Source organism: Schistocerca americana, unplaced genomic scaffold (assembly GCF_021461395.2).
Source record: "Schistocerca americana isolate TAMUIC-IGC-003095 unplaced genomic scaffold, iqSchAmer2.1 HiC_scaffold_41, whole genome shotgun sequence".
Classification (NCBI taxonomy): Eukaryota; Metazoa; Arthropoda; class Insecta; order Orthoptera; family Acrididae; genus Schistocerca; species Schistocerca americana.
The window spans coordinates 235,097-256,855 of NW_025726137.1; positions in this window are offsets into that span (position 1 = coordinate 235,097).

A 21,759-nucleotide genomic window follows, 5' to 3' on the forward strand; every position below is an offset into this window, starting at 1 on the left:
TTTCGATCTTATCACAGGAATATAAACCGAGGAACGATTCGCCGGCCGGTGTGGCCGAGTGGTTCTAGGCGCTTCAGCCTGGAATTGCGCGACAGCTACGGTCGCAGGTTCGAATCCTGCCTCGGACATGGATGTGTGTGATGTCCTTAGGTTAGTCAGGCTTAAGTAGTTCTGAGTTCTAGCGGACTGATACCTCAGATATAAAGTCCCACAGTGCTCAGAGCCATTTTTCGAGGAACGGTTCTAGTCAAAGTAACTGCAAAACATGTGGATATTGCTGAAAGTTTCTATCACCCATTTATTTTGCTATTTTGGGACAACTTTAAATTAAGATTCTGGATTTTCGGTGATGCAGAAATAAATTTTTTGTGTTTTCTTTTCTTACGAGTATTATTTAGTGGATTACCGACAGTTACAAACGAATCGCGTATGGTTACAAAGTTCTCTAGAGTCACACGCGATGATAAGTCTTTATTAGCATTGTTCCTAGGTGAGCCTCACAACAATTAAAGATCGCGGGACGTGCTGCGTGCGTTGCCTAGCAATTGTCTGCCTGGTGAACTTAAGCTGTTGAGGTGCGTATCGGTGATTGTAGAAAAAGAATCTCCTGAAAAGTGAAGTGAGCTGCACATGTGTCCTTGAAGGAGCTTAAGTCGTCGCCGAAAAAAGGTTGATTACTGGAGAGAGGCAGATATCAGAGGAAACCATGAAGCCAGTGGAGGTAAGTGACCAATAACTGTCTACACTCAGCCATCATCAGCGTCGAAGTAGAAATCCCCGACTGTGTGCATCAGCCATAAAAAACGGCTACTGTTGAATGCTATTACCTCATACGTCGTAATCAGAATAATATAGAGCTTCGTAGGTGGGGCTCACAGTCTCCAGCGTGATCGCCTATCACTGTATATAGAAATCTATGCTTCGCAAGCCACCTTACGACGTGTGGCCGAGAGTGCTTCTGAATTCCCACCTTTCCTCCTATATTTCCGGCCAGAGTGGCCGAGCGGTTCTAGGCGCTACAGTCTGGAACCGCGCGACTGCTACGGTCGCAGGTTCGAATCCTACCTCGGGCATGGATATGTGTGATGTCCTTAGGTTAGTTACGTTTAAGTAGTTCTAAGCTCTAGGGGACTGATGACCTCAGCAGTTAACTCCGATAGTGCTCAGAACCATTTGAACCATTTTTCCTCTTGTATTCGCGATTCGTGCTTGAGACGACCGCTTAATAATACGCTACTGTAATGTCTGTAATCAGTCAGAGTGTCACACCATTATCATTTCAGGACAGCTGTAAGCGAGGAAATAATATCCTGCCCTATTCTCTCCGGAACTCAGTCTCTCCCAATTTCCACAGCATCTTCTCCGTGTTGCACAACAACTCTTGTGCAGTCTCCTACTGGAGTTGAGCATTTCCTTAACGCTCTCCCGCTTACTATACAATCCCGCGAGAGCACCTATCGATCTCTGTTGGATCTCCTCCAACTCTTCTATTATTCCAAGGATCCAGAGTGATCAGCAGTAGTGAAGAATTGCTTGGACAAAGGTTTTTGTAAGTATCTTCTTTTGTGGTTGAATTGCACTTCCTCAGGACTCTTCTAGCAATCTCACCAGTCCACAGAGTAGATGCACTAATCGGGAATAGAAGTTGCTAAACTTTAGCTCTCATGTCTCCCGCTCGGGTGTGTACATGTTTCTCCCAGCCGTAGTGAGTCTACGTCCGATGAAATGGTTCATCAGTAATTCTCCGACCTACCGCCATCACAGATACGTTCTTTGCCGTATGTGCTACGCAGATAGATTTCCTAACATCCGGTGTCAATCAAATTAAACCTTTTCATAAACAGGACTGTTTAAATGCGATCCAAAGATTACAGACTCACATGTAATGCGAATGTAGCACTGTAGTAGTAATATTAATATCCAGTTTAAGTTGGTTTTTCATTAAGTAAAAGCTGAATGTGCGATTCCCACAAACAAATAGTGTTGAGTCCACAAGAAGGTGCGACTGCGTGGAAAATAAAAGATAAACCAGCTTTGAATCATCATCACTCTTTCCTCACAATATCAGAATTTTGTTTTCGGCTCAAGCATTGCGAAGAAACTAAGTTCAGACACCATGTTATGATCAGCTTAACAATAACATTATTGTTACTGAAAGTGATTTGAAATATTTTATACAGGTTGACATGCTCAGAAAAATATGTTAAATGTCGTTTTTTGCTGGAAAGTCGAGCTCCAGTACCTTGCACGTCGGTACTATGTCGAGTCAGTAATACATAATAACTTTCCTTCCTGTCAGGTACTATGTTCTAGCTAAGTACTATGAATAAGAAAACGATTTAGGGTTTTTGAATTTTATTTGCATGTTCCTGGAACCTCGATATTCAGCGTTTTATTCGGACACAACGATATATAAGTCACAGAACAGGTCTAAATGGAGTATAATTGGTTAAACGCCCGTGAGTGTGTTGCGCATATATATATTAAGGGATCTACTAGCATAAAAAGCGCGTGTCAATGCCACCGTATTTATTCATCTTGCTACAGCTGCATTTTGTGTTGAGGTGTATATTGACAACGCAATGACTCAGTAAACGCAGCTAGCAGCTATTTTACGAATCTAAAATGTTTGTCCACTATATATTTGCTGTTGATACATTTACTGAAATTTACGACTAATGTAGTGAAGGTAGTTATTTAGCGTTGTCGATAATAGAATACATTCACTACTTAGGGAGACTTCACAGACTCAAAAAAGACGTTTCGAAGTGGATGATAATTGTGAACCATTTATTGTGTGGAAAAATAATAATTTTCCAATTAAAATAGTGAGTGATTTTGTTGAGTTCCAGGCACGAATTAGGAAGATGGAGACTTAATTACTAGGAATCAAACTGCTGACTAATGATCCTAAATTTTGCCAACAGATTAAAAGGATATCTAGAGCTGTGTTGGAACTTCAGCTTATTCGGTGGATCGCAATATAGCTGAAAGGAAAACATGGCCTTGGCAACTCGGTGACGCGAGGATCCGATAAAGATGTGCCACCGTAAGGATTCTCTATTCTCAGATGTACCAATCTGGCATCCGACTGAACTGACTTACGGAAATGAAATAAATATTAGCTGAGATCCCTGAACGGCTCGAAACGTAGGAAACTCCAGTGCATTAACCTCTCCGTCATCGTGTGCTGCTCTTCCTACTCGTCCACATTCAAAATTAAGCCGTAGCTGATTAAGATTGATATGGGTCGCTGGCCAATAGACGCATTAGCGAAACCAGTTTCGCTGCTCTGTCGGCGTCGCTAATATCAGCAAGTTACTAGTAGTCCTCTCATACGAAGGCTATTCCGTTATTAAGGTCTGCTGGGTAGTAAAGTCTAAACCGCAGAGGAAATCCGATGAAACCTTGCACAGATGTCTCCGGCAGTGTCCCACGTATGCCCGTCGATCGCGTCATGTCACTATTTTCAGCTGTGAGAGCACAGAGAGCAAGTAAAAGTGCACAGAAAATAATGGCCCCGCCAAGAACAAGAGCCTGCCGATAGATTTCGCCTTATTACATGCAGCTCACGTACCGTTACTGTTAGGGATTTCCTTCTTCTTCATGAGATTTCTGGCCACACACTGCAGCGGCAATGAAGTTGCTCCTGCAGCGTTTTCGATGAAAAGTGTTTGATCACCTGCCCTACAGCCCGAAATGGCTCCCTCTGAGTTTCATCTCTGCTCACATGAACCGCTCTCCATGAAGAAGAGTTGGTTTCACGTGGAACAGAGACGAGCACTGCGACACCTGCACATATCATCCACCACGCAGTCCCGACTAGACAAGACTGCAGACCAGCCTAGAGAATTTTCGGAAAGCGCAGGCAGCTGCCTTCTAAGGCTTGGGTATTGCAAATGCAGTACAAGGATGCGACGTTTGTCTAACGCTGAACGGTGACCATGTAGAGAAGTAGATGGATGGTGTTAGCCTAGTTCTGCGAACTGTTGGATGTGGCGCAATGGTTAGCATACTTGACTTGCGATCCTGAGGACGACGCTTCAAACCCGCGTTCGGCTATCCGGATTTTTGGATTTCCGTGAGTTCCCTAAAACGCATCAGGCAAATGCTGAGATGGTTCCTTTGACAGGGCACGGTCGTCTCCCTTCTCCATCCTTCTATAATCCGAATTGATCGAAGTCCTCGCAGTTTGGTCCCATCCCCCAAACCAACCAACTCTTCCAAATAAATAATTTTTGACTATCACCGTGCTTTCCATTTTGCGACCGATCGGGTCTTTATAAAACAACAGCACTCGTACATTAATCTGCCAAATAGGCTGAAATCAACTGGGTCGTAGGGCAGACAACGTGTGGATTTATCCGAAACAGGCATAAATAGAACAGGCAACACCAATGTAGCTTTCCCTTGTTGGAGCTTTACGACTCGTTGTATTTGGATTGGGTTTATTGTGCCAGACTGCAAAAAACCTGGTACAAATACAAAATAATATATGCTGAGCAAGCAGAATATAAGCAGTGCAAACAATGATTTCAAATTATTGTACAATTTTCTTGAAGGGCCATGGTTTGTAGCTAATAAATATTCACATATCAGCTACAGACAGAATATACCAAACACAGCTCAGGAGAGAATGAGAAGCATACACATGGACAATATCACCTTTATGTAATCACAGTTAACACAAATTTTATTTAATCATGTTTTTACCTCCTGTAAATCAAAAAAATGTTTTGTATCCTCATGAAGCTTGAACTTACATATCGTACGTGAAACTTTTGTGTCGTTGGTCAATGTTTTTTTCTGGGACCAAATAAGATAGAAATACTAATTTACAAACATTCTTGATATTCACCAAATATTAGGACACACAGTACATATTTTACATCAGTACTCACATACGTTTCTCATCCTGGTAATGACTTATTTCCGCGGATTAATTTGCTGACGTTTACTTATAAACTGTCGACTGATTTGTATATATATTTGCATGTACCACAGAATAGTACCTCAAATAGTAAGATAGAGATTCCCGTGATAGGCCAAGTAAATTTTACTGAATGCTCTCCTACACTTCAAACTGACACAGATACATGAGACAGTTTAGCAACATAGTTACCAAATGCCTGTAAACAGGCCTCGGAGCCTTCCACCAGTCCTTCAATTACTTGATTATAAAAATACACTCGTTGGTCACGGAATCTCTCCAGAACCTCAATGTGAATGTCTTCATCGCCGGAAAATGGCGACTTTCTTGAATCAGTTCCTCGATGGTCTGGACATTGTGTTCTTTGGTCGATGTCAATATCGATGTCCTTCCTTTCCTATCAGCGTCTTACACAGCTGATTAGCATTGGTTAAACTGATGACACCATTTCAATACAGCTGGACGCGTCATTGCATTATGTCCACACACAGCCAGAATTCACGGTCAGTTTGTGTGAAATTTAGATGTTTTGCCGACACGAATCGGACTGCCTCGCGCAGCTCAACTTTGGAGCAGCTTTCCAGTCGCCGTTCCATTTCTCTCTCAAAGCATGACGCAGTTATTATACGTACCGCAGTGTAGCTGTGTCTGCAGAAGGCTCAGGGCATGTACTGTCTTCTGATGGCGCACCAGTCTAGTTGTGCAGTGGTCTTAGCGTGGGACAACATGTGTTACTGCCTGAAGTCGCTGCGTTTCTGCTTTTTCATGGAATTGAAAAGAACAGTTCCTTTTTTCTGTGAGACAAATACATTTAGTGTACTGCATAACGTGAAACCCTTACATCCAGGCAGCGCACATCTGAATCAACTTCTCTCGGATGTATTCAGTATCTCAGGTGGACACGACACAAGGCATGGAGCATATTTACTGTTAGTGTTGGCTCAGGGTTTGGTTTTCTGGAGCATTTCCTCACTCGAAATGCATCGCTTTTGTCATTACATTCCACCTCTTCTTCCTCACTGTCCTCTGCGCCTTGTATTCTCTACTGTGAATGTGAATGTGTGTGTCGTTGCTGAATGTGTACAAAGTGCTGAATCTCTTAAGGTTTTTAAATAAAGCGTACGTTATTCACATTCTACACCTTTATTCTTCATGTCTACATCACCTCTGCTTGCACCCTTTCATTACTATTAAGGCCGGCCGAGGTGGCCGAGCGGTTCAAGGCGCTACAGTCTGGAACCGAGCGACCGCTACGGTCGCAGGTTCGAATCCTGCCTGGGGGATGGATGTGTGTGATGTCCTTAGGTTAGTTATGTTTAAGTAGTTCTAAGTTCTAGGGGACTGATGACCTCAGAAGCTAATTTCCATAGTGCTCAGAGACATTTGAACCATTTGAACCATTACTATTAAAGCGAAGTCCTCGAGGGTAATCTTTAAGTTTTGGAAAACAAATGAGACCTAGTCGGGAATGTATCGATGACAGAGAACACAATTGACGGATTGTTTCAGATGTCACAGCCCTCGTCTGTGTTCCATGTGTAGACGAACTCTCCGAATTCGTATTTTCTGTATTTTGTGATTCTGTTTCTCACGCAACGACATAGTTACGATGGACACAGACATGTTACACGAAAAAAACTCGGAGCACTCTAGCGCCAGCGTATTTCAACTTCCATCTCCGATGCTAAAAAGTCAACCGAGTAATTTGCATGACATGTAATACCTCAACCGATATTGAGAACATAATAAAAAATTTGGAGGCATCACTTTTCATCACGCTTTCGTACATCGAAAAAATTTATCTTTACATTGTTTTTCGCAAATAAGCGGTCTCTTATTCCATAGCGGAATTTATACACATGTACAACCCTAAATTACCTTTCTCTGTCCAAACCACGCTAACACTGCGATAAACAGCTTTCTTCAGTGAAATACTGACACTTACGGGGAGATTGCAGAAACGGAACCAAGTGATGAACAGAAAATACATGGTGCAAAGTGCAACCTACAATCAGGCACAACAAGTTCAATTAATTATCTGACCTAGACCAAAACAAATAATTTTGGATACAGAGTACGTGCTTATTGAGGACTGGGAAGGGTATTTCAGGATCTTCATGATACAATAAAACAGTAACACTTGACGGAAGGGAGACCTTCAAGATCGTGCAGGAAACAGTTGCATTGTATTTCGATGTATCTGTAGAAAAACAGTTACCAGCCTCCTCCTCTCCTGAAACTTTCGAAACCTGCTGGAGCTTCTAATAGGTGCTTCTATTGGAGTGTAGTATTGAATTCTATGGTACAGTAGAAGACCCAATCCTCTCCCCATTCTTCCTTGGCGAGTTTCGTCCTCTGCAACCCGATATCAGAGGATGGTAAATGACATTAATTACAGGGTGAGAAACACCGGCCTTGTTCGTCATCTGTTCGTCCTAGTCATTGTAAACTAATCCCAAGTGACCTCGTTTCCACGGAAAGGAGATTCATGTACCTCTTCGCTTAGTTGCAGTACCCGAATATTCATTTCACTGATCCATAGTCATTGCTGAACACATTCCTATACACATTTGGATTGTTACTCTATAGAACGTTCTAGAGCCTCGCGGGACGACCAGATTTGAGACTCTCTCAAATCGCTATAGCTTCTACTGTAGAAAATGAGACATGTGGTGGAAGACGAAACTGCTTGGAATATTTCAGCTTCTGGACAAGAAATACACGTCGTACTGCTGAAATCTCTTGAAAGAACAAGCCATTAGTATAAACATAACAATGTTCGTCGAATAAGACAGGTGAACTGATTGTGCCAGAACAGTTTTTCGTAAAACCGTAGTAGGGAATCTCGAGGTTTACAAACAGATGTAGGAATGGAATACCAAGTAGGCCTATGTAGATATCAGATTGAATTCAACCGTAGGTGTTAAACACCGGATCTAATGCTTAAATTAGTAAGGAATAATGACGCTACATATCCGATTTGGAACTTATGTGCGGAGGAATTTATCTTACATCCCGTAGGAGGGTGATTAATCTACTGTTGGACTGCTGTCTCTCTAGGCCAATAAACCTTCTCGCGAGTTAAACAGAGAACTGACTCGTGGCGATAACGTATTAGTCCTTCTGGTGACAAACAGACCCGAAACATTTGAAACAGTTAACGCAGAACAGGGTATCAGCTATTATAATGTGGTTACTGCACCGATCATTTCAGCCGTAAACAGAAATATTAAAAAAGCTAGGAAGGTTTTTCTGTTTAGCAAAAGTGACAAAAAGCAGATTTCAGAGTACTTGACAGCTCAACACAAAAGTTTCGTCTCAAGTACAGACGGTGTTGAGGATCAGTGGACTAAGTTCAGAATCACCGTACAATATGCATTAAATGAGTATGTGCCAAGCAAGATCGTAAGAGATGGAAAAGAGCCACCGTTGTATAACAACCGAGTTAGAAAACAGCTACGGAGGCAAAGGGAACTTCGCAACAAACTTAAACATAACAAAAGCCTTGCAGACTAACAAAAATTACATAAAGTGAAATGTAGTATGAGGAGGGCTATGCAAGAGGCGTTCAACGAATTCGAAAGTGAAGTTCTGTGTACTGACTTGGCAAAAAATCCTAAGAAATTTTGGTTTTATGCCAAAGCAGTAGGTGGATAAAAACAAAATGTCGAGACACGCTGTGACCAAAACGGTACTGAAACAGAGGATGACAGACTAAAGGCCGAAATACTAAAAGCCTCTTTCCAAAGCTGTTTCACAGAGGAAGACTGCACTGTAGTTCCTTCTCTAGATTGTCGCACAGATGACAAAATGGTAGATATCGAAATAGATGAACGACGGATAGGAAAACAATTAAAATCACTCAAAAGAGGAAAGGCTGCTGGACCTGATGGGATACCAGTTCGATTTTACACAGAATACGCGAAGGAACTTGCCCCCCTTGTTGTAGCGGTGTACCGTAGGTCTCTAGAAGAGCGTAGCGTTCCAAAATATTGGAAAAGGGCACAGGTCATCCCCGTATTCAGGAAGGGACGTCGAACAGGTGTGCAGAACTATAGACCTATATCTCTAACGTCGATCAGTTGTAGAAATTTGGAACACGTATTATGTTCGAGTATAATGACTTTTCTGAAGACTAGAAATCTACTTCGTAGGAATCAGCATGGGTATCGAAAAAGACGATCGTGTGAAACCCAGCTCGCGCTATTCGTCCACGAGACTCAGAGGGGGTTCCCAGGTAGATGCCGTGTGCCTTGATTTCCGCAAGGCGTTCGATACAGTTCCCCACAGTCGTTTACTGAACAAAGTAAGAGCATATGGACTATCAGACCAATTGTGTGATTGGATTGAAGAGTTCCTAGATAACAGAACGCAGCATGTCATTCTCAATGGAGAGAAGTCATCCGAAGTAAGAGTGATTTCATGTGTGCCGCAGGGGAGTGTCGTAGGACCGCTGCTATTCACAATATACACAAATGACCTTGTGGATAACATCGGAAGTTCACCGAGGCTTTTGGCGGATGATGCTGTGGTACAGCGAGGATTTGTAACAATAGAAAATTGTACTTAAATGCAGGAGGATCTGCAACGAATTGACACATGGTGCAGGGAATGGCAATTGAATCTCAATGTAGAGAAGTGTAATGTGCAGCGAATACATAGAAATAAAGATCCTTCATCATTTAGCTACAATGTAGCAGGTCAGCAACTGGAAACAGTTAATACCATAAATTATCTGGGAGTACGCATTAGGAGTGATTTATAATGGAATGATGATATAAACATGATAGTCGGTAAAGCAGATGCCAGACTGAGATTCATTGGCAGAATCCTAAGGAAATGCAATCCGAAAACAAAGGAAGTAGGTTACAGTACACTTGTTCGCCCACTGCTTGAATATTGCTCACCAGTGTGGGATCCGTACCAGATAGGGTTGATAGAAGAGATAGAAAAGATCCAACGGAGAGCAGCGCGCCTCGTTATAGGATCATTTAGTAACCATGAAAGCGTTACGGAGATGATAGATAAACTCCAATGGAAGACTCTGCAGGAGAGACGCTCAGCAGCTCGCTACGGGCTTTTGTTGAAGTTTCGAGAACATACCTTCACCGAGGAGTCAAGCAGTATATTGCTCCCTCCTACGTATATGTCGGGAAGAGACCATGAGGATAAAATTAGAGAGATTAGAGCCCACACAGAGGCATACCGACAATCTTTCTTTCCACGAATAGTACGGGACTTGAATAGAAGGGAGAACCGATATATGTACTCAAATTACCCTCCGCCACGCATCGTTAGGTGGCTTGCGGAGTATGGATGTGGATGTAGATGTAGAAGTACTTTATTGTCAAGCACTACATCTAACGAAGTCTTTCGGGTCTGTGTTCCAGTTACGATTTCTGAGATTCCTTGTTGTACTCCACATATCAGATATCTTAACATCACTATTCATTGTTTCACAATAATTTATCCAGATTAGACGATTTTAGTTCTTTCGTGCAACATGTTAGTTTTAGCATTCGTCTTCTAGCAGTGCAGATTGTCTGCTGAAGATAAGGAGAGCTTATATTGCTTAAATGCTACTCCACGTTGTTCAGTAATTGTGACGATTCCGTATCCCATGTCACAGAGCTGTTAATCTATAACGAAGTAGCATGTCGTTTTTGGGATAGAGAGATCTGTCACATTTAACACATTGAACAATGTGTAGCAGGATACGTGCTGTGGATCCGTTTCTGGCACAACAGCTACTGTATTCTCCACGATTGTTTAAAAGAGTGCCGAGGAGTGTTAGGGAAGAATCCCACGATCTTGCTGTCGGTTTGTCATCAGAACATTAGGGAAATGATCTGATCCTAATGGGTCATTCCATATTAAGTAGAAACCGTATCATCTGGCAACGAACATAACGTGATATCGTCAACAGAGCTGCCTCTATGGGGGAAGACACATCAGGAGAGGACAGCCATCGTTGACAATTGACAGTATGTAAACAACAAAATCGGTAGCACCCGTCGTAAAGGGTGTGAAAGCATTTATTACAGAAAATCGATTTTAGTCACTGAGTAACCACCTTCAGTGCAAATATTAAAGTCTTGAAGACCCACGTAATAATAGCAAATAGCAAATATCACAACTTCAAGTTGGGATCAAATGGCTCTGAGCACTGTGGGACTTAACTTCTGAGGTCATCAGTCCCCTAGAACTTAGAACTACTTAAACCTAAATAACCTAAGGACATCACACACATCCATGCCCGAGGCAGGATTCGAACCCGCGAATGTAGCGGTCGCGCGGTTCCAGACTAAAGCTCCTAGAACCGCTCGGCCACCAAGGCCGGCCAAGTTGGGATCAATATAGAAGAACATGGCAGTTGACGACAGATTTTTTCTTTAAGTGCTATGCTCTTCTATATTGTATACCCAACAGAAGCATCGTCTTAGTGTCACTGTCCCACAGTGCAGGCTCAAAATATGAACATTTCACAATATGTCTTGCTGTGGCAAACGGACACAATCGTTTGCTGCCTTTTGCGATTGATTTGGTGTATGGTGTGTCTTAAGAGGCTTCTGGAGGCATCATTAATTTATGCGCGGTTGTCAGAAAACCACCCAAAATTGTTTATCATGTATTCTTTCTACCAAAACCGAGCCGCGGATTCCAAGACGGATTTTAATACCATATGGCTGGATTTCCTACAATATACTCCTACAATACCGAGCCCGTTTCCGTGAGACGAAGGTCGAAGGTTACCCTACTTGAACAAGTAAGATATGCACGTGTAACGGGGTGTGAGGCGAAATAGTGGCTTATACGGCGGAGATTCAAGCGTCTCTACTGGTAATGTATTTGTAGAAGTTGATCGCATTGTTCCAAGGCAAAATGGCTGGCAACCGAAATGTACTGCTTCAAGTTTATGAGGTGCACCTTTGGTATCCATAATCGATGACTGAGCGGAGGAAGCCCTAGGGTACGTTCAAGAGAATGGTGGGCTCCACACCCTACCAAGTTTCATCTACAGATATCGTAATGTTAATGCTGTTTCCTGATTACAAGAGATACGCGATCATCCCATCTGAAGCGCGTTCCAAACACCACAGGCTTCAGTTGCCTATGAGAGGGAGACACTATGTAATAAAATGGATGAATTACACCGTCGCAACCATCTCCGATTAAAGAGAACCATGGAACATTTCTGAGTTGAAATTGTTAGGTTGTTGACATCGTAACAGCGTGTTAATGCGTAAACTACTTTGTCTAAAGCCGTGCAAAGATATTCAAGATCATGCTGTACAGGATTCAAGACGCTGACTAGGCTTAAAGATCGTGGTGTATAGGAGAAAGGTATAAATCATCTGCAACCAGGAGACTATCAGTGCCGGGTGAAATTATGTTGTACGTGGTCCGTATCTCGTGTGTACGTTTAAAACATATAAGGGCTGGGCATGGAGCACTGAGGCAGTCCTTTCTAGGTTGTAATAGCAATTTGTTCTGCAGTCAGAGCACTGTATCTTAGGAAGGTTTGAATTCCAAACAAAAACGTCTCTGGAATACACATATCGCTTAATTTTTGTAGTAGAACTGAAATTTAAACATTGTCGTGCGCACCTTTACGTCGACAAACGGTAATGCAAAAATGTCGCCTAGTGTTGAACGAAAAATTTCAAAATGTATAATACGAAGAACGCATAGTTTCCGTTACCCTCCGGAAACCCCACCTGGTTTTCTGAAAGTAAATACTTCTATCGCAGCTACCACTCTGAGTGGGTCTTAATAAACTATCCAAGGGTCCTTCTGGCTCAAGACGACGTTCTACTTCCGGCCATTGCTTTACGTCACGGAGCTGGAATAATTATTTGAACTGTTCAGTGAGGAGAGGAGTGTCATCCAAGTACCGTTGAAAGTTCGTGGAAACTTTGTCAATGTACTATTTGGCGAATTACACACCGAAGGATAGTGTACATGATTCACTCCAAGGACAGAGTTCGTCGAGGACTGCAGCATTTTCTTCAGCTCTTTTAGCTGGAAAGGTGATCGCAGGAAATGGCCAGATGCTATGGCTACTGGTGGAATAACGGGACTGTAATCGTGAGACAAACATTTGGTCCGGGCTCCATTTGCGATTTCTGAGTTTTCATACTGTATTCAACACATCGGACAGCTTAACGACACTCTTCAACGTTTCACAATAATTATTTGTTTCTGATATTCCCGAACTTTTATTTATTTTTACAACCTGTTAGTTGTAGCATCTGTCTTCCAGCATTGCAGGTTGTCTTTTCAAGATACGGAGATCTTATATTACTTACGTGTTAGTCAACGCTACGCAATCATTTGTGAAGATTCCGTATTCCATGATATCACAGGGGTGTTAGCGTGTAACGAAGTGGCGTAATACGTTGTGAGCCGAAAACGTACTTTATGAAGTGGCATAGCACCGATGAACAAGTTGTAAAGTGTCTTCACTAACATCAGAAGAGTTCTGGGAAGCCCACGTTGTAGTACTGAAGCACAGGGAAAGTTTTGTGCGCGTTAAATCCTCAATGAGGTGTAAAATTAGTCGCGCAATATTTGAGTTTCATAAAGTAATGTATCAAAATTTTACTGAACCATAAAGTTCTATCCATATGAGTGGCATTCCCTACCGTGCGTGGCAAAAGTGGGGAAGTAGCGGAAAAATGCTCCTACAGGAGCACTAAAACGGCGAACACGCTGTTGTTCAAAAGACTCTGACAGAAAAGTGGAGTACCAGCTGCCTCATCTTGGTTTCCCCAGCAACTTTAAAAATTTCCCAGCAATTCTGGCATGCAGGCAAATTCGCGCGCTTTTTTATGCAGAGAGAAAATGTTAATGCGGCATTGGAAAAGACACAGATATACTGGAAGGTAGTAAAAGGTGGCTGTGGCATAGAAAGATCGAAGGAGGCATTAGAAATGTGAGAGAAAGAGACTGAAACAGTGGCATAGTATCGTAGTTGACAGTGCTAGGAAAATAGTGAAGGAGACTGTGCAAGTGATAGAGGAGTAAAGGGAAGGTGCAGCTGAAAGTGAATGACAGCCAGTGATAAAGAGAGACAGCGTCTACGACTGTGACATCGAGGACGAGAGAGATAGCGAAAGTGAGAAGGCGGCGGCAGTTTGAAGGGGTGAGTGAAATAGTAGCAGTAAGAGAGAGCAAGAGGGAGACAATGACAGTGAGGGGATGCAGTAGTAGTAGTAGTAGGGGTGTGGGTTACAGTGAGGGGAGTTTGTCGGAATGAGAGATGAGTTGCGTGTTAAATAGAGTGCGAATATGTTCGCGTCCAAAGACATCTGGGAAAATTTTAAAGGTGCTGAGGGAACTACAATGAGGCGACTGGTAGACCATACTTCAGTCAGAGTCATTTCAAACAGGAGAATATTCGAATTTTGTGCTCCGATAGGATTCGTTTTCTCCAGAACGAATTTACCTGTCTTGCGATGTAAGCGTTGAGATCACCAGAGGTTGTTCAACAGTGCATTCCACTCCACTTCGCTTACATTGCTTTACGGGGAGAAACGTGCCGATAACAGGGTGAATAATACAAAACGTAATTATATCTGTGCTACTGGTATCTACAGTCTTATATTAGGGGAACTAATCTATCGTTCCGAAAAAGTGTCTTCTTCTCACAGCAGGACAGGGACACCGCCTTTGGTTTAAATGGCTCTGAGCACTACGGGACTTGACTGCTGAGGTCATCAATACCCCAGAACTTAGAACTACTTAAACCGAACTGATCTAAGGACATCACACACATCCATGCCCGAGGCAGGATTCGAACCTGCGACCGTAGCGGTCGCGCTGTTCCAGACTGTAGCGCCTAGAACCGCTCGGCCATTGCGGCCGGCGACACCGTCTTTCCACTCTGGTCTGCTCGACCTGATAATACAGAACTCTCTAGAAATGATACGTCTGTCTTGTGCCAAAAAGGTTTCGGAAACGCAAGCTGCAGATATAATTGGATATGACATCACTCGGAAGACTTTCTTGATTTTCTTTGGCTGACCGAACGCTCCACTGAACGACCCCGAAAACCGTCATAGGTGATAGCACATACAATTCCATTTCTTAAATCTCTCATGTGTACCTCTACTTTGGTGGGGAAGAGTACCTCGGTTGTTAATGTGATACTGCTGGTGTAACGCGTGTACTGATAGTGGCTGCCATTCTTCGTGAACGTCGTGAAGCTTACTTGCGTGCCTGCCTCGTGACATGTCGTTCTTTCCTGGGATAGAGGAGGCAGGGGGATAGTCTGTGAGTTTCCGGCCTCTTCATGTGATATTTTGTAGTTTTAGGGTATTTTTCAAACAAATTGAGGAAAGGGTCGAGTCCATGTGAAAGGTCGTCCACAAAAAATTCGTAACTTACTGACTGCTCTACAGCAAGAGTATGAGGCGGTGTCATTTTGCTGTCTGAATACATAAACTCTGAATCACACGTGTTCTAATGTTCTTTTGTCTTCGCAGGTGCTTTACAGCATTTTGTGCTGTCTGTGTCTTCCCTGCAGGAAGAAGAAACGTGATTTGGGGCAGAAATCAAAGAAAGCACGTTCGACGGAAGTCTATGATTACAGAAATGTGGAGATGGAGAAGGTAAGCACTGAGCAAGTCTAAGGTGTATGAAAAATCTCACAATGAAGCCAACGACCAGTTACATTACAGTTAATATAGTCACTGATACAGCACCATACAGAATCTCACTGAATCAGCTTCTGGACTCGGCTAAACTCTCTCAACTACTCGTCATAAACAAGCCATCACCAAACGACAGCTCCTCCTACAGTGCACACTGACCCCACCGTTTTATAAGTGCATTTTCAGAGACAGGGAAATAAGTGTGGATCGAGCCACGTAATCCCCCCGCCACACGTCTTCGTATCCATCACCCCCATAACACTAGCCGCTCATTTTCCTATGATCTTCGGATCAGCGTAATAGCTATACCTGCTTACAAAAGGACTCGTAATAACTGGTGACAACGGTAACAACACTAATGGTTGGAATTAAGCTAGTAAACTGAACTGAAGAAAACATTTCGGCTGTACACGTACGCATCCCGGACCGACCAAAACTACCACATGTCACACATTGCCCATATTTTCTATGTTTGCATTTTGTTGTGCATGCGGAGGGAGAGACTAATTATTACAACCATCACACAGTCTGTGTTTATACAATATCTGTATATTACATTACAATTTCATTCAGTCAAGGATGCAGTCATTAACGGTTTGAGAAAAGAAGACCGCGTACTTATGTTCTTCCTACTAGGAGGCAATTTCTGTACATAATGTGGCAATCAGTCGCAACGCTGCGAACAGCAGCATTCTGTCTTTAGTAAATAGTAAAGTGAAGTACGCATGAAGGCAACCGAAAATAACATTCTGTCGATATTGTTACAGATTTGTGGGTCAAACCGTAAAAACATGCCTGGTAGGATTAAACATCGTTCCGTTTGAGAATATTCAGGAGTAGCAATTGATGAATGGTTCAAACATTTAGGAAAACTTTATATCTTTTAATGGATAAGTTCATTTCCCTTAGTAGATGTAACCCAGACATGTGACACCATCGCAGACCACGCGATATTAAAATAGGTGCACAGTAGATTGTAATACGTCTACAATTATTTACGTTATCAATGCTCTTCTCAGCAAGCATCGGTGAGGAATGTCTGACATCATGACCTTAACCAGAGCTATATGACATAGCATTATTTTCATGACGCCATCAATAAGGATATGCGTTTAGTGTACGCAGATGTGTGTTGCTTAAGTGATATTTAATGTAGCAGGCTTTCTGAAACCTAGAGTGGCTTGCAGTGTTTATGTTCCGAGTCTTCAGATGACATGTCATTCGTCAGTAGTATAAGGATCACAGTGGGACGATGGCAGCAGAATGAATTTGCCTTCTGCGGGCACGCGCTCCATCGACTATACTAACCAAGAACGACACACGACCTGTCCTCACAAGTGTACTTCCACCAGTGCCTCATTTCCCGACTTCCAAACTTCACAGAAAGGCAAAGGTCTTGTACTCGAGCTTCAGTCCGGCATATTCCGGCCGTCATATTTCACTACGTGTTTACTGAATATATCTATCCACATTTGCTTCACATATTCTAAACCATTGTACATACAATTTTTCTCCTTTCAAGCGCCAGGTTAACTATTACAGGATGCCTTAGCAGTAGCCATATTACCGTGCCACAGTTTTGTCTAGTGTTTTCCGTTAAAATCTTACCTCACGTTTTCATTCTTGTAGCTCTTCGTTCTCTGCCTTATTTGATGTCTTAATTTATAACCGCCGTCTCTAGCACCGTACTTCATATCTCTTAAACGATACAGTTATGGACTGCATATGTTGTATAAAATCTGTTTCAGTATTGTAAGTCAAGTGTTTAGAATGTTCGCATCTGTTAGAAAAATATGCAACCCACTCTTCCAGGTTTATGGCCGCTTGAAAAAGAGGTGTGTGTCACAAGTGCCTTCTGTCTTTGAGATATTTCCCTGCCAATGGAGCCCAGAATCAGCTAGTCGCATCAAGTATAGAGATAACGGTGTGGACTGTACGCTGAAGGACGGCTATGCAGAGGTAAGTCAAGTTCAATACAACCATGTGAAGTAATCTCGAAGAAAGGGTAAGAAAGAACGAGAGAGAAGAATGACCAAATAAAGTAGCAAACTGTACGCTTTGCAGAATCTGTTACTCTGCCAGATCACTCTTTCATTTACACATGAAGGACTAAATAAGAATTGCATTTGATTACAATCCAGTAATAGTATCGTGCACTGGTTACAAGAACCTAAGGTAAATCAAAGGTGAAAAGCAGCAGTAGTACTCGTGCACTAAGCTTCCTCTGTAAAACTGCCGGGGGTTCGGAATATATCACTCGTTTCATACGCAATAGTGTTCTTCGGCGGTCCACCTTCACGAAATGAAAAACGAAGGTTAACAGTGACTTAGTGCACCAAAACTGTCAAATGCTTTCGACGTGCTACCTCAGTCTCCAGTAGACAGGTTACGGCCATAGGGAGTGTTAGTTCGGATATCCTTGCATAAAGCTAAGCACTTCCATAAACTGGTAAAAGCGTATGCCTTCAGTTTAAAAGGAAGACGAAAGATGACTTTAATTTGAGTGCAATAATTTGAGGAAGTAGTACGAATCCACCGTATAAAAATGCACACAATGGCAGAACGATATAACGTGTGTTTCAGTTCCAGTCCATGTGACGCTTACCTAGAGCCGATGCAGGAGGAAGTTTAGAAACTTTAAGAATAGTTGATAAGAAAATAAATAACCGGAACAGAGACCACAGAGGTGTTAGAGAGGGTATTAGAGGGCGGGGATGCTTAAACAAAAGATAACAGTGCTGCCGTAGAGACCCACTGTAATGTTCCAGAATCGGAATTCGAGGTTGATTAGGCGGTGAGAAGGAAGAGAAAACATAAATTGAAATGACGATGGGAAGAATAAGCTAAGAGAAATTAGTGTGATAACAAAGACAATTATAAACATAAATTTACATTTTCGTTAGTAAGCACTCTCACTTGCAATTCCCTACGTATTTAATTGTGTACTGGCACTTCAAATTTATTTGCTGTAGTGACGTAAGTTAACTGTTTGTTGATGCCTTAGCACTAGTAGCAACAAACTACACATAATTTACTAAGTGTGCTCCATAAATATCTTTCTTTGTCTTTTCACTCTAGTACCTTTTAGCTCTCTACCTTATTCGATATCTTAACTTTCAGCACATATCAATAGCACCGTACTAAAATTCCTTAAAACTGCAATTACGGGCCACTTATTGAATATATAGTCTGTTTAATTATTACAATTCAGATATCTAAACCTTTATATCTGTTGTATACATGACGTCTTGTCTAAATTAGTGATGGTAAAAACAAAACTCCCCCAGGTTCGTATATTTGGGCGCTTCAAGGTGATAAATGTGGCCGAAGAAATTCCTCCATCTGTTGCCCACAACTGCAACCTTCCTGTAGAACCTCGCAACCGCCGGAAGAGGCGAGAGAAGAAACAGGAGGATCCCATTGACGTAAGTCAATATTATTACTACCATGATAAAGAAGCAGTAGGGAACGGCCAGACAGGGTGTGAGGAAAGAATGTACAGATGGTATCTCAGATGGTATGCACTGTGGAATACTCCACTGCCAGGTAATACACTGAAGAGCCAAAGAAACTGGTGCACATACCCTATATCATGTAGGGCTCCTGCAAAGCACCCAGAGTACCGCAACACGACGTGGCACGCACTCGACTAACGACTGAAGTAGTGTTGGAGGGAACTGACAGCATGAATCGTGCAGGCCTGTATATAAATCCGTAAGAGTTCGAGGGGATGGAGATCTCTTCTGAACAAGAAATTGCAACTCTCAATAATGTTCATGTCTGTCTCCAGCTGCACACGCCTCACACCATTACTGAGCCTCCACCAGTCCCCTGCTGACATGCAGGGTCCATGGATTCATGAGGTTGTCACCATAACCGAACACGTCCATCCACCCGATACAATTTAAATATAGAGACTCGTCCTTCCAGGAAACATATTTCCACTCGTCAACAGTCCAATGTCGATGTTGACGCGCCCAGGCGATGCTTAAAGCTTTGTATACTGCAGTCATCAAGGATATGCAAGTGGGATTTCCGATTCGAAAGCCCACATCGATGATGTTTCGTTGAACAGTTCGCACTCTGACACTTGTTGATGGCTCAGCATTGAAATCTTCAGTAATTTGCGGAGAGGTTGCTCTTCTGTCACGATGAACGATTCTCTTCAGTCGATGTTGTTCCCTTTCTTACAGGATGTTTTCCCGGCCACACCCATGTCTGGGATTTGACATTTTACCGGACTCCTGATATTCACGGTAAACTCATTAAATGATCGTACGAGAAAAACCCCACTTCATCGCTACCTCGGAGATGCCTCGTCCCATCACTCGCTTGCCGACTGTAACACCACATTCAAACTAAGTTAAATCTTGATAACCTGCCGTTGTAGCAGCACTAGCCGATCTAACAACTGCGCCAGACAGTTATTGTCTTATACAGGCGTTGCGGACTCCAGCGGTGTATTCTGCCTGTTTACATATCTCTGTATTTCAAAACTCATGCCTATAGCACTTTCTTTGGTGCTTCAGTGTATTACTGGGAATCGCTCAAGCTCCATACGTGCTTTCAGAGCATGAGAGACTGCAACTGACACTCAGATTTACAAGAAGAGCAATGAGAGATATTCACTCTACTACAGACCAATAATATTATTCTCAACTTGTTACAAACCCTAAGGTAAAACTAAGGTTGCATGCAAGGATATAAATGTGGAAAGGGATGCTAGGCCATGAAACTGAAGAAGACGGAAGATGAAGAACAATATACATGGGGAGACGTGGCTCTAGTATAATTGGTGTAAATTAAGCAAACAATACGGTATTTATATGTTCGGAGGAATCATACATTTTCTTATAATATAGCAAGACAGTGTGAAAGGAGTATGAATTTAAAATATGTTACTAATTACTTTTATTGTAAAAAAAATATATTAAGACATTGACAAAGATAGAGTAAATAACTCTACATGATGTATTGTTAATCAGGCGTAATATTTAATCCTGGCGGAAGACACAGCGTAGCAATATCAAAATATACTTATATTTTCGTTAGTAATCTTCCTTTTTTAAATCTACCGGCGTAGTTGCTGTAAGATTGCAAGTAGTAACCGAAAACTATCGAAGACTTCACATATCATACGGCTAAAAAAGGATGCGTCATGTTTTTTGTATCATCATAGTCTTGCTTGGTGTCACTTTTTTGTATGGCCGGATCATTTTATATCATCACGCGCCCTATCCCACTGTATGTGCAATGGTCTGCTTCTTTTTTTCTAACCTGCCCATATCTTCACAATTTAAACATACATTAAAAACACTGTATTTCACGTTCGTTACTGTCTGCAGTGAAGGCTTAGTTACTTAATATGTAATCCATTTAAGAATGCTGAGAAAGACGTCTTAACTTTTCTGTCCTTTAGACAAATGCTATTCTAGACGAATCAGTGATGATAAACTCATACCTCCTACAGGTTGATTTTACTTGGGACTTTGGAGAGGAAGAGGTGGCTGGAGAGATTCCACGTTTTGAGGGCGACACTTGCGATCGGAGTGATCAACCTGAAATTTTACCGCAGAAACCAGAGACGAAGTTGTTCGATGCTCCGCAGTAGGGCCGTACAGAGGTAATTCAGTAGTTTTACTACCATGAATAGTTAGTAGGAAGAAAGGGCCTGACAGGTTGACAGCGGAAGAAAGCCAGTTACACCTCTGACTGCATGCATTGCAGAATCACCCACTCTGCGAAATTTATTGATTTATTTCGAATCTCTCACGCTCCAGACATGCCTTCAGGACAGCAAAATGCACTCGAGAGTCACGTTTACATTTTATTACAATCCAGAAATACTAGCGTCCATTGGTTAGAAGACGTTAAAGTAAACTTCAGATACAACTTAATTTTGCTGAGATGCAGTAAGCTTCAGATGTAAAATTGCCATGACTTCGGAATGCCACTAGCGTGAGATGTCGGTCTAAAAGAAGTTGAGAAGCACCGATTATAGACGACAGCCTTGGAGAGTCGCAGCTGGTCGAGCTCTACTGCTGGCCAGACTCTCATCTGTCCATCGGTGTCGTAAGTTCGAGGCAAACGTGTAAGATTAGAAGCTGACTTTCAGTTTGCGACGAAGGCGTTACACACGCAGTGCGATTTCGAGTTGTGGGCCGCGGGAGAGTG